We start from the raw sequence: 15238 nt of genomic DNA, 5'->3' as shown, positions 1-15238 counted from the left end.
GTTCAAAAAAGAACAAATAAAAACAAGCTCTGCTAGAATTTAGTATCATGGATAAGGATAACTATTTACTCTCATATTGTCCTTCTTGAAACATTTAAAGGCCTATATCAACATTGCTTTGATGTTGTCTTAACTCAATAGCACAATATCTGTAATTTGCTTAACAAGAAACCTAGCACGTTTTGAGTCACTACATACTGTTTAGAGTTAAGAAATCAAAGTAAGGAAAACTGTTTCTGACAGAAAACTCAATGAAATGGGACTTATACGCACTGATAAGCAAGCTTAACAAAGCTCTGGATAAGCAGGAAGTCAGAGGTATATATATAAAGATGATGAGAACACAAAAGCAGCTATCAAACTCAGCATATTTTGCTCTGAAGTAGCCCAGGGGAAATAGTTCTTGAGTTAAGTCTTAAAATATAAATTGTCAGTGAACCACAAAGGAAGGCACTCCATGGACAAACACATGGGGCTGAGGATGGAGATGAGAGAGAGACAGAGAGACAGACAGAGATTATATAAAGTGTCTCAGCAACAGTTTTCTATTGCTTGTGGGTTATCATTGTAGCACTTAAGGCAAAGAGACTGCACAGCTCCAGCTTGACCTGTTATGTGGGATTACTTAAACCTCTGGTCCACCGTAACTGCTCTTCGGACTGATGAGGGAGGGGGACTTGATTGGGGGAGGGGGAGGGAAATGGGAGGCGGTGGCGAAGAGAAGGCAGAAATCTTTAATAATTAAATAAATAAATAAAATAGGGAAAAAAAGAAAAAAAATTATGTGAAATTAACATTTGACATGCCCAGATTTCTATTAAGGGAGGTAACAGGAGAATGTGTCACAGATTAAAAGTCCGGACTCTCTGAGCATGGCGGTCAATGAAGACTGATGAGAAGCCAAGGACAATGGCACTAGGTTTCGATCCTAATACATGAACTGGCTTTGTGGGAGCTTAGCCTGTTTGGACGCTCACCTTTCTGGACGTAGATAGAAGGACCTTGGTCTTCCCGCAGGGCAGGGAATTTGGACTGCTCTTCAGTATCGAGAGGGAGGGGGAATGGAGTGGGGGGAGGAGAAGAGGAGTGGGGATAGGGGGAGGGAAGTGGGGGGAGGGCAATATTTGGGAGGAGGGGAGGGAAATGGGAAATGGGGAGCAGGTGGAAATTTTAATTAAAAAAGAATAAAAATAAATAAATAAGTAAAAAAAAAAAGTCAGGTCACAAATCAGAAATATCTTTCTATGTTCACAAATCCTGGTATATTGATAAAATTTAGAGGATATAATAAAATCATATTAACTAATTTGAGATGAACTCTAAATAATTTAAGTAATCCAGCATTTCAGATATGAAAACAAAGCTCAAAATGTCTTGCTACAGTAGCATTAGTGGAATCCTCTGAGAATAGAGTTCATTCTCTGTCACAGTCCAGAACTAGAAATCAAATAATAAGGAAATTGGGCTACTCCTGGTTTGAGAACAAAGTCATCTCACTGTCTAGACCTCTGGCTTTTCAGTTAGCTATGTCTGAAATGTTATTGCCAAATGACAGAAAAGACTGGAACACATGGGTAGGTCACTTGCATACATTCCTGTAACAAGTCAATGGCAATTCAAGCCAAACTATTCTTTTGATTAGGCTCAGACTGCCTGAGTACATTTGTATCAGTATGGATTTCAAGCCTTTACCTTTGAAGCTATAATGAAGAAACTGCTAAGACTGCTAAATAGAGCTTGCACCATTCTTCCTTGTGGACGGTACAAGTATTTCTTAGGATGCTCTTGTTTAGAGGGCAATGTTCTCACATATAACACTTTTATCAAATCACCTTAGTTTGTGGAAGGTAGTAGCTGATTCCCTATTTGACCCATAGTTGATACTGAGCTTACTCTTAAGTTTTTGAGACACTGGAGCAGTCTGGGCTATATACTAAATAGTAACAAAAATTAGGAAGCAGAATTATAAACAGGGAAGCCATCATTCATTGAGGACACTGTCAGCACTGACAGTGATGAATTCCAACTCCTTCCACTGGAGTTTGAACACTACATAATTATTAGGAGGGCCAAGAAAGGGCACTCCAGGCCTGCTTCAGTGCTCGTGTATAATACCCCTATCTAACCACAGAGACAAGGTGAGAATTTTTTTAAAAAAGGATAAAATCCTGCAACAGACCAGTTATAACTGTTAATGTAGCTTATTTGCATGCATGTGATTTCAGTACTACAAATAAAAATGAACTTGCATGCTAATGCACTAGACTTATTTAGGCCTCATGGATGAGTCCTGCATCATCTGTCATAGTCAGATCCCTTTTAATAATAAGAAGAAAGACAACAACAAAGGTCTAGAGCACACAAGCTGGAGAAAATCTTGGCGAACAATATCACTCTGAAAAATGACTTTGCGCTGAAATTAATGAGTATAAACAACACCTTCATCTCAATAATGCAAATCCCAAAGGTTTTATTTCAAAAGTTAACAATTCAATTATATATCTTTCCAAAGATAAAAATGTCTAACAAGCAATTGAAGATATACTCAATATTAATAGTTTTCAAATACACACAAACCAAAACAGTGAGACACCATTTTGTTGTAGGAGATCAATAATAACCACAGCAATAATAGTAATAATTCTGTTTCACAGAAAAACAAATTTTATTAATCAACTCATCTGTCTCCAGCATTTGTATTGTTTCTTCCTTGAAGCTGCTGTTAACACTCACATCAGGATTTCTGTATGGATATTTGCTTTTACTGACTGTGGTTATGGATCTAGAAACTGAGTTACCACATCAATTGGAAACTGCTTATTTGAGTACCTGCCAGGATGGCTACACCATTGCAGCTTCCCAGCAATTATGAGGGTTCCCATGGTTCTGCTTTCTCACTAACATTTGTTATAGTTTGAGACCTGGGCTTCTTTTCCTCTTCATTATGACTTCCTTTAAGGCAGTGGTTCTCAAACTGTGGGTTGTGACTTCTTTCAGAGTCAGCCAACCCTTTCACAGGAGTCATATATCAGATATCTTCTAAATCAGACATTGCCTTAAAGTTTTAAAGTAGTAGCAAAATTATAGTTATGAAGAAGAAATGGAAATAGTTTTATGTTTGGGGGTCACCACAAAACGAGGAAATGCATTAAAGGATCAGAGCATTAGGAAGGTTGAGAACCACTGTTTGATGTATTAGGATTTCACAGACTTTTGCAGAAAGTAAGCAGAAATTATGTCTCTCTGCATAACTATATCTTACGAGTGTTGTAGTGAGGACACTTGATCTTGACAGATGTGAAAGAGCTCCGGAATGGCACACCAAATTCTACATAAGCCCTCTCTATTCTTGATTTCCTTCAGGCTCAGGTTATTACTGCCACACTGCTTCCTCCCCACTCCCCTGTGCATCTCCTTAGCTACTTTTATCTACCTCATATCCCAATATTCCATTAGAAATGATGTTTGCTAATGTCTCTGTATAGAAACATGTCAAACGGCAATCTTCTCTTTTATTTTTTTATAAAATTGGGTTCAAGCAAGGTAAAACTCATTCTTCTTTTAATATTTAAGACACCAAAATAACCTGAATCTCTTTATACCTCACTAGGTTTTATTTTTTCTGTTATTGTTTTTAATATTTGGTTTTCTAGTGATACCTCATAAACCCGTTTTTCAAATTCAGACAATTTTATAAATAGTTGTAATTTTTCCCCATTTGACAATAATGATCTCCTAAGAGAGAGCCGGAAGTATCAGGTGTATATCAAATGCTCATATACACCTATGTGTCCTTGTTACCCCAAAGCTTTTAAATAGAACTATACTTATAAAAAACTAATTATTTCCTCTATATCAGTTCTTAGAAACTGTGTTATAACTTCAAACTCAAAGGAAGTTCGTTGTCTTCTTTAAGAAAATGTAACTTCTACAGTGTCCTATATTCAATTTATCACATGGCACAAATATTTCCTTAGCTGCAACAAACAACTTTTTTCACACATTGTTTTACTACCCATACTCTCAACTATCACAACTCCTCATTACAAAAGCCTCCATCACACTGCCTCCAACAACTCTGCCTACTTTGATAAAGCAGTCCTAATTCTTCTTCGTCTTGCATACTTGATTCTTTATACCTAACACAGTATTTAGAATGATGTAAAACTATGCTATATTATGTTACTTCCTTACCCAAAATCCTCAATGACTTCCTAAATCATATAAAGCAAAGCTTTTGTTTATTTCCACTTATTTCTATAAGTCTAGACTTTTGTCATAATGTCTACTATACTATACAGCCATTTTACAAATGTTTATTGAGTGGAGCAAAGGATTTATCTATTGTAGCCATTCTCATGTATGATTCATATACTCAGTCATTTCTTCTAGACATTTGACCTAAATAGTAACTTCTACATATGACTGTAGTCACTAAGTTCACTTTTATAGAATTTGTTTTCCATATTTTAAACAGGCTAATATTTCTCAAATACAATTATCAATTTTCAGTTATTCTACAGCCTTAAAAAATTAAGAGGATAGAAGGGGAGAGGGAAAGGATGGAAGTGTAACAGAGAAAATGTGTAGTGCAATGAAAACAATAAAAAAATAATAAAAGGTAACACAGTAGAAACAAGGGGTCCTGGAAAGAAATGATAAATTTTAACCAAGGATTATAAGCACTCTGTGTGATTGGTCTCCATTTTTTAAATCCATGATTAGTTTATGTCTCTTTCTTCTAGCAACATACACTCTAACTACACAGCTGACTTTAAATATCAAGTTCTGTCATGTAAGAATTGTGATTGTTGTCCTATTCACTTATAGACTGAGGCACAAGATCTTACGTTTGAGGCCAGACCAAGCTAGTTTCAAAGAATCTGCAAAATATACAAACATAAGCAAGATGAAAAATAGGACAGTATAAATAATATTTAAGGTTTGTTAATGTATAAAGACTAGTAAAATGAATAAGGCTCACTTCCTATTGTATTTTTAAATCAATAATAACTTTTAGCAATTTGTTAACTGATCAATTCACTTATAAGTGAGCAAATGATAACAAAATATTACTATTACTAATACAATTATTATTACTATCTAGCAACTATTTTAGGAATAATTTTAGAATATAGAAATTCTATAGTTCAAGCTCTAATAGTAATATTTAAGTTTTATTTGTAAGTATTTTTTAAAAGTATAGGTATATTTAAAAACTTGGTGCTAGTAAAGTCACATAGGAGTATGGAATTTGATATATAACTAATACCTCTGGCTATCTATTAGGAGCTCATTATATGGTCAAATAAGGATAAAATTTAAAAGTATTCCTAAAATTATACCACTTATAGAAATAAGGAGAAATAGAAAAATATTACTATATAACAATATAACTATTGCTAATATATTATTATTATTATTAATTTTCTTATTGAGTTAGCTTATAATTGTTCTAGGTTTGTATTCTTGTCGAATTTGGTAAATTCCATGACCAAAAGAAACTTCAAGGAGAAATTCTATTTCATTTTATAATCCCAGGTCAACAACCATTCACTGAGGACCATTATGACAAGATCTAAAAGCATGGACCATGGAGGAACATTGATTACTGCCCTGTTCTCGGCTTTAATTTCTGGTTTATGATCAACTAGCTTTATTATATACCCTAAGGATATTGCCCCATTCTCACAATGAACTGGGTTCTCCCACTTCAATCATAAAGAAAATCTCTCATAGACAGTGCCATAGGCAAGTCTGATGAAGGCAGTTCTTCAATATAAGTTCCCTTCTTCACAGTGACTCAAAACTATGTCAAATTGACAATAAAAAACTGGCCAAAGCAAAGCTAAGAAAATTAGATATGCAGTAAATTCTGTCTACTCTTAACAGGAAAACAAAAGGAATAAAAGTAGGATTTGTATAAAGAGGTGAGTAGGCCTTTGTGCAATAATCACTAGTCTGACCAATTTTGCTTAATTTAAGAGATGAATGTCTGTGTGCATATATGTGCACGTTTTTAATAATTATAGTTTAAGAAAGTTAATTTCTAAGAGTTTCAAGTAGTCACCTAGTACATGAGGTTGTTCCAGGGCTTGCCAATTCTGTAAAGGGCAACCAAAGTTTCAACAATAAAATGCTGTGTTGATGCAGAACTATGACTGGTTTCTCTTTAGAGGTATAAAAAATTCAATATATTCTCAAGTTTAAGAGAAATCTATCACATTATTGTTTACACTGAAATTCAGGCACATAGTATAAAGAAGATAACTGTATGTAGAAATTTAATACATGTTTAAGTAATATGGTTAAGAATTATATTGTAAAAGCAACAAGGTGTCAATAGAAAGTTTTCACTGGGATATTTCATGTTGATTTTGTCCCTGAAGTTTCCATTCTGGAAACTTGAAATAAGGCTTTTCTTTTGAACTATTTATAGAATGGTCAAGGACTGGTTGCAATCAATACAAACCCTACTTACAGAGAGTTCATGGTTCTTGGGTTCTTGATGTACACCGCACTCCATTCATGAAGAAGACATTCATGTGAAGGGCACCTGCAGACTACCAGTCTACTGAAAAGAACTACTATAGATGCCAAGAGCCTTCTGAACTGAAAGAGTTCAAAAAGTAAGCTATAGAATATAATTTCCTGATGAAGGTTAATATTCAGGGGGATGCTTATATGTTTTTCTTTGGGTTCACCTTCTTATTTAGCTTCTCTAGAGTCACGAATTATAGTCTCAATGTCCTTTATTTATGGCTAGAAACCAAATATGAGTGAGTACATCCCATGTTCCTCTTTTTGGGTCTGGCTTACCTCACTCAGGATAGTGTTTTCAATTTCCGTCCATTTGTATGCAAAATTCAAGAAGTCATTGTTTTTTACTGCTGAGTAGTACTCTAATATGTATATATTCCATACTTTCTTCATCCATTCTTCCATAGAATATAATTTCCTAATGAAATTATTTTCAAATACACCAAAAATAATATATGTGTATACGAATGCATTTGTGTGTGTGTGTACATAGACATGTATATTTTCCATCTTGCAAAGTTAGCAATTGTGTTAACAGCAACTTGATTACATGACAGAATTTTTAGAAGAAACTTTCCAACCTGGGTTGTTTCACACTCCTTCTGTTTGTTTTGTCCTGTTTTTGTTTTATCTTTCACATTATATTTATTATATAATGTATTATATTATTATTATATTTCTACTTTGATATGTTTATTTTTTACATATTATTATATTTAGCATATTATTTGCATGTTTAATTTCTAGTAAGAAACAGAAAGGGGATGAACCCAGATAAGAAGGGAGATGAGAAAAAGCTAGAAGGAATAGAGGGAGGAAAAACCACAATCATCATATATGATGTGAAAAATTCTATTTTCTATAAAAATAATGTAATTATATTACTAATCTCAAAAAAGAAAGGGAAAAAGGCAATTAATTCTCAGCAGTTTTCTCCAAGTGCTGAGCAAAACTGTACTTGAAATAATGCAATCCCTGCAGATCCATACAGTAGAGCGTCTCTCATTTCCATGAAGTTCTGCTGGAGACTAAAAATTATGCTACTGTTCCTTTTGAATCTCAGAGAGATTCTACGTATTTATGGAGATTAAATCATTATAAATATGACAACATTGACAAACTGGCTCATTATTTAAACTATGAGTACTGTATAATTTTAATTTTCATTAAAATTTTTGCACTACATCATGCCATTTATTTTAATATGTCCAAAGAACTAAGAGGCACATTTTCATAAATACAGTACAGCAATTCCTGAAAAAATATTTCCTTTGCCTATGATCTCTACATCTTAGGCCTCTCAGTGTTCAGACCTCATTCCTTCCCTCTACACCATCTCCTAACTTTGTACCATGTGCTGAACTTGCACTGAACCTGGAAAAGGTTATGATCGTCTATAACCAATATGAGTTAGATTTCATAACAAATGTCCCCATGATATCAAAAAAGCACAATAAGAAAAGAAAAAAATAGGAAAGGTAAAAATTAAAGAGAGTGGCTAAAAAAGGGCTATGTTTAAATAATAAAGTACCTTACATCTTAAGGGAAAGCACAGTGGCCTGTTACCAGTTTTCCTTTCTCTTTTTCTCATAGAGGCACCATGTTTTCCTCCTACCTCTGTATCTTCTCAACATTTCTTACTCCTTTTAGTATGTTGTTCTACTGTTTATATCCACTTTATTCTTCTATATTTCTTAATATCCTTTATTTACACAGAGAATGTATTTTTAATCCATTGTCTTTCTGGGTTTCCTCATTCAGATTGTTATTTTTTTCCTAGTTCATGATATTGGTTTTTTTTTCACAGCTGAGTAACACTCCAATGTACCACATTTTCGTTATCCATTCTTAGGCTGAGGGACATCTAGGTTGCTTCAAGTTTCTGGCTTTTATGAATAATATTAATATACACAGCTGAGTAAATGTACCTATAAGTTCAGCATCCTTTGGGTATATGACCAAGAGTGGTAACGCTTGGTCTTGAAGTAGATTGATGCCAATTTTCTGAGAAACCAGCATACTGAGTTACAAGGGGGCTTACATTTTTGCACTTCTACCAGCACTGGAAGAGTGTTCACAATACTCAACATCCTGTCCAACATAGGCTGTTCTCAGGGTCTTTGATCTTAGTCATTCTGAAAGGTGTATGATGATATCTCAGAGTCATTTTGATTTGCATTTCTCTGATGACTAAGGATGCCGAGTAATTCCTTAAATATTATTCAGTCATTTGAGATTCTTCTCTTTAGATCTGTACTTCGTGTTTTAATTGGATTATTTGGTATTTAGATGTTTAGTTTCTTGAGTTCTTTATATATTTTAGAGATCAGCCTTCTGTCAGATGTGGGGGTCAATGACCATCTTTTCCCATTCTGTAGGTTGATGTTTTGTTTTATTGACTGTGTCCTTTGCCTCACAGAAGCTTTTCAGTTCCAGGAAATCCCCCTTAAAACTTTTGTTTGTTTTTTTGATTGTCTATAATATCCTACATCTTTTGCAAACTTCTTAAATTATTTTGTTCTCAGCTTCTCAAGTTCTGTGTAGGTCTTAAACGCCTCTCTAGGTCTTAAAATCCTTTCATTTAATGAACTGTAAAAGATGTAAAAACAGCATTTGTCTAATGAATAAAAATACTGACATGAATAATGTGTAACAACATGAGTTAATATTTAAGGGAATTTAAGAGAGTGTCAAACTATGATGATTTGAGAAAATTGGAAAGCCAAGTTCATTAAATTTATTAACATGAAATGTAGCAGAGAGTTAGTATTTTATTCAAATATACTGTAGTTTTTGCCACTCAAAGTGATAAATGTAAAAGAAATACAGAAGATGGAAAAGAAGTTCAATAAAAGGTAGAAACTAAATGTACCAGCTTTTTGATATGGTTCAGAAGTAAGCAAGTGCTATAGCAATGGAATAAAGGGAATGGATGATTTTGAAAAACAGATTGTAAGAGAAGTTCGAGAAAAGAAGTGGCATTTGTTTCAGACTAGTGCACCACAATGGAGGTCAGTTAAAGTCACAAAAAGAACCTCAGGACAAAATCACACTGATTAAGGGAGATGATGCATTCTGTGCTGCACACTTTGAGCACAAAGAATCAAGAACAACTTGCCAAGGATGTCTATGCTTGAAGTGGGAAGTGTGTACACATATTAAGCTCAGAAATCCAAGGGTTAAAAGACATAATTCAGGAGGCAAAAGTAAGAAAAGAGAATACTAGACAGCAGCCCTTGAGTAATGCTACTTTAGGAATTCAGACCTGTAGCGCTGATTCACTAAGAGCATGATCACATGGGAAAAGAAAAGGTACATGAAGAACATTGTATAAAAAGATATGAAGGAGGAACATATTTTAATAAACAAATGTGTTACAAAATAAAACAGCAGTGTCCTATGAACAATACTAGCATTCACTACATTACTATGTATTTACTCACATCATTTCCCATTAAAAACTTAATAATTAATTAGTATGAAAATTTTATCTTATGGATATTAGGAAAACTACTTTAAAAAACATTAGATCTTATGGATTTATTAGATCTTATGGATGTTTCTCCTTGGCTTCTCTACAACAAAGACTATACATAACTCTTGAAAACAAATGTCTACACTGACGCAAAGTGATCTCATAGACTGGAACTTTTGTTAAAATGAATTCCAAACCCATTCCTTCTACCTGTTTCCAAGCCAATCATTCTGAAGAACTTGTTGCCTTGATCTACTCTTCAAATAGCTTACAATATTCTACAATAATTAACCAAGATGAAGAGCAAATCTTCCTAGTATCCTGCTATCAGCTAATGCATTGTGACCAATGCTTAATCCATTAGGATTTAGTTTATTACCTTTACCGAACAGATTTGGCAATAATGACTCTACAGTATAATATCAATTTCTACTAAAAACTGAGCATTATTTTCAATTTCTACAATATTATAATTTCCCTCTCAAGCTTAATCTTATGAAAAGTACAAAGCCTTTTAGAGAGATTGTTTTAAATGTTCATCATATAGCTACTCAAAAAATCAGGTTAGACTATGTCCCTCAACTAATAAATGACTACTTTTCTATATTTCTGTCTATACTTCTCTCTTTCTCTCTCTCTACCTCCCTACCGCTATGCCAGGTTTGTGTGGATGATGTAAAATTGTTTATTAAAGAGAGTTATATTGTTGACCACCAGAAAACTCTCTTCCATTACACTTTACAGGGTTAGTTTTGGATTTCTTTGAGAAACTGTTTTAATTCTGCCAAATCCCTCCCAAGATTTGCATATCTTTCCATCTGTGACAATCAATAGTGAGTTGTCAACATGCATCTATCAGGTTGTGTATGTTGAATACTCATAATAGTTATTTCCTTAGCAGAGAGGGGAAAATAGTTTCTTCATAATAGTTCAAGTAAAGTACAAACTAAGATTGTATTTCACTAGTAAAACAAATGACAAGTATAATTAGTCTGTAGCTAATGTGGTCTATGGTTCACCTTTGATCTGTTTTGCAACAGAAAAACAAAGTAAATTAATTGAATTAAATTAATAAATATATAGTTTACACACTGTATCATGTTATTAACTTAAATAACCACTAAAATAATATACATCTAAATTGTTTCATCTCTGCCCAGACCTCATTAAGTATGAAATATGTGACCATGTAAATGAGAGAGCACAGAGAACAGCAGAAGTTGGCCTAAGACAATCAATGCATTCTCAAGAGGCCAACTAGCATCTGTGGGGAGCACCTTGTGAGGCTGAGTTCAGGGATGTTCTGTCTTTACCTCCCTTTCCATGACTGACACTGATGTATTTTCTGGGCATGCAGAAGGTCAGATAACTGAAAGCCGGTGCTCTGTGGGTAGTTTGGGCCACAGTGTCTGTCTGAGCTGGGTGTTTGCACTGACAGCTCGGCCTGCACTGACTACTGAAGTTCCAGGGGAACATTTTTTTGTGAAGCGCAGACATAACTCCCGAAATCAAGTAGCTTCTTAAGGATGTGTAGTTTTGGTTTTAATAATTTGAGAATGGGTTTTATTTTTTCACGTTTGTACCTTTTACTAGATACATGCTATGCATCTCTGATGGTGATATAATATAGCTAATTAGATGTATACATACATTTGTTGCAATCAAATTAAGCTAGTTAATATTTTGATCTCCTCAAGCATTTATTACCTGCAGGGATTAGAAACCATGGACTTTGCCAGTACTTTTGGAATGCTTTATAGTTTGTTGTGAGGTGAATTACCTACTCCTAGAGCCCAAGAACTAATTAATCCTCAGCCTTTGCATTAGTTCTTAATGTCTAACCTCTAGTCATCTTCTCAATCCCTACATGTTCCAAACTCTAGTGACCACTATTCTACTCTTTTTTATGAAATCAGGTATTTTGAGCTTCCAAAACCTTAGCAGAACAGTAATTGTAGTTCTTTGTTAGGGTAAATGACACAGCACAATTTCATACAACCTTAAGAGGAATTAATATGACTGTTACCATCTAACTAGCTAAATATGATGCTAGGTCTAATGCAGTAAAGGCACCAATTGAGCCATCCCATAAAAGAATTTAATGCTAATCACTAGAGACTTATAGACAAGAATGGTTGTGAGTGTGTGTGTGTATGTGTTTGTGTGTGTGTGGTGCATGCATGTATATACATATGTAAATATTTTGTCTATGTCTGGAGCTGTCTCCCTACTCCAAGGGCCAGGGATGACTCTGCTGAAGAACACATATTTCTTTCATTGAGTATTTTGATCTTCAAGTCCTTATTATTGCTTTTAAGATATGAGCTGCTTTTATACTCTTCCTCTAAATATTACAGTTCTGTACTAGAAACTATACAAATGAAGGCATAAAATTAGAAATTTTTAAATGTAGTTTTAATTAGAAAAGCAAACTGTAAAAATAGTATTTATTATATGGTAACTGTTATATTTTTGCTCTTGTTGCTGTGGCAAACAACCTAACAAAAACAACTTATAAAGGAACGAGTTTATTTACCTTATAATTACAGGCTGAAGTCAACCATTGAAATCAAGAGAGTCAAGGCAGAAACTAAAGCACCTAATGTCATCAAGTCCACAGTCAGGGACAGAGAAATGAATACTTTGAGGCTGCTTGCTTTTGCTCCAGGTAGTTTTTTTTTTTTCCTGTGTAGTTTGGGAAACACAGTCACTTACAATGGACTGAGTCTTCCTATATCAATTAACAGCCAAGACACACACACACTCATACATGACCAGAAGCTGATCTGATATAAATAATTTGCATTGAAAGATTCTTCTCGGGTAATCTGTAAGAGCAACAAGAATGAACAATAAAGGTAAACATGGATAAATACCATACATTCTATTGATGATATGCTAAAGCATTTTAATATAATTTTTATACAAAGTACATGTCATGGCCACTTCATTACATTGTTATTCACTGACAAGTAAGAAAATTGATAATGCAATTGCATGATTCCTTATCAGCATAGTTTTTGTGGATGCTTTAAAAGGATTCTCTATTTCTTTTCATGTTCTTTTTAGTGTATAAATACTCAGGTTGCAAAAGGAAGTTTAAAAAGAAATTAATTTATTGTAAAAACTTTCCCAATTACCGTGTCAATTATAGATTTTTGTAACAATGCTGAAAATATTTTTTTAACACTGAAAATAGAAGTCAGCTAATTCTTGTTCCTCATGCCTCCTTTGACAAGACTATGGAACAATTGTATTTGTTGAATATATTTCCTTGCCTTACATGACGGGAATGCTGTTGAGCTATTCTTTTCTATACTGTATACTCCTACATAATTAATGGCATATGTTCATGTTGCAATCATTTAAAACCTCTGTGGACAATGTTTATCAAATCTATAGACCAATATAATACCACAGGATAAAGTTCATTCTGTATCAGATAATATTATTGCCAAGAGTGTCACCATCCATATTTTGCTCAGTTGCATAGCTTTATTACTGTGGCATATACTCTACCAAAGCATCCATTCTGCCATTCTAGGTCCTGACTTCTGCTCATGCTGAGAGAAGTTGTGAAAGAAACCTGAAGACTTAGACATGGGGGAAAAGTTTATTCTTGTTACATGTTCATTTTCAAAAGACAGCTATGCACATCCAAGAGACATCAAAGGAAGTCTATTCACTCACGTTAAATGTTGGTGTCTGGAACTGTCACTTTGCTCCAAAGGTCAGGGACTGCTCTGGTGAAGAGCACATACTTCCTTGCTCAATACTTTATTTTATTTTTTATTTTACTATATTTTTATTGTTTTAGTGATATATCCATTTTCAATGCTATGTTTCTTGTTGTAATTATTAAGATATGAGCTGCTTGTATTGTCATCTTCTTACTCTAGTATTGGAAACAACATAAATGGAGACATAAAACTAAAAGATTGTGTGTTTTAGTTAAAAAAGTGTCCTAGTTGTTACCACAAATAAACCAAATTTGCATAGGCTGATACTAGTAAGTGTATTCTAGAAACAATCCCAAGATTAGGGAAACATCTGACATAAAATAGAAAAGCGAAACAAACTGGAAATGAACCCAATCCTTTAACACTCGATCCTCTGGGACAAAAATAGATCAATTTGCAACCCTCCCAAGCAGTAGCATATATATATGCTGCTGAGAAAAGACACACAGATGCCAAATGGGGGCATTAACCCCCCTTGGCACAGTTAATGTAGACGTGCCCTTAGGGATCCATATAAGACCCATCTGTTCAGTCAAGCATTTGCTTAATTGTGTCAAATGCCTGGCAAATGCAGTGTCAGTTAATAGATAATAGATATGTAAATGCTGTTTGTGTTCCTGTACCCATGCCCAATAATGTTAGAACACATACATACCATTTTTCTAAAAACAATAATCTCTTGTGGAAGATAAAATGGAAGTTTTAGGACCAGCAGTATAGCTACTCATGATAGGCCAAACTATAATTCAATTGACAGCTTTAGGACAACATTGCCTGCAAGGGATGCTAGATACCACTCTATTTTGTCTAGAAATACAGATGATCATGCTATTTACATTCAAGTTTATGAAAGGGACCAGTTTACTGGCCTCCTGAATACCAACATGTCAACAAAGATGAAGTAAGCATCAGGAGTGACAGAAGAATGCGGCTTGAGAAACCTGTCAATCTGAGCACCTGTGCTGAGAAACATGGTGAGGTAGGCACTCTGGAAATGAAGGTGGCCTGCATGGGCACCAGCTCTGTATCAAGGAATGGGAAGGTAACAAAATGTGGTCCTTTCTGCATATGGAACATTTCCGATATGGAAATACGAAACACAATAGAGACCCTCAATAACTTCCCAGTTCCTACTTCACACGCCATCACTTTGCAATACCTTGCTTAAACATGAAGAGGAACCGAATGAGTTTGAGTTTTTACATTAAACTGTCCATTTCACCCTAACTGACAAGTTCTGAGAATTAAGTTCTTAATATCCCCTTTCCCCTCTATGATGCAGACCTATTATCGTGACATATTTGACAACTCTGAAGGAAATGGCTGCCAAAATGTTTGAGAGGATGTTAGATTGACAGTTCAGAACACAGCAGTTCTTTCTAGGTTTTATGACAGGAAATCCTTACAGCTTCTTTTTCATCTTTAAAATAGCCTTTAAGAATCGCTTCCTCTTGTACTTTAGACACAGATAGAACATCTTAAG

The sequence above is a fragment of the Chionomys nivalis genome, chromosome 5, assembly GCF_950005125.1.
Source record: "Chionomys nivalis chromosome 5, mChiNiv1.1, whole genome shotgun sequence".
Lineage (NCBI taxonomy): Eukaryota > Metazoa > Chordata > Mammalia > Rodentia > Cricetidae > Chionomys > Chionomys nivalis.
The sequence above is the reverse complement of the archived record's forward strand: the minus strand, read 5'-3'. Positions refer to the sequence as shown.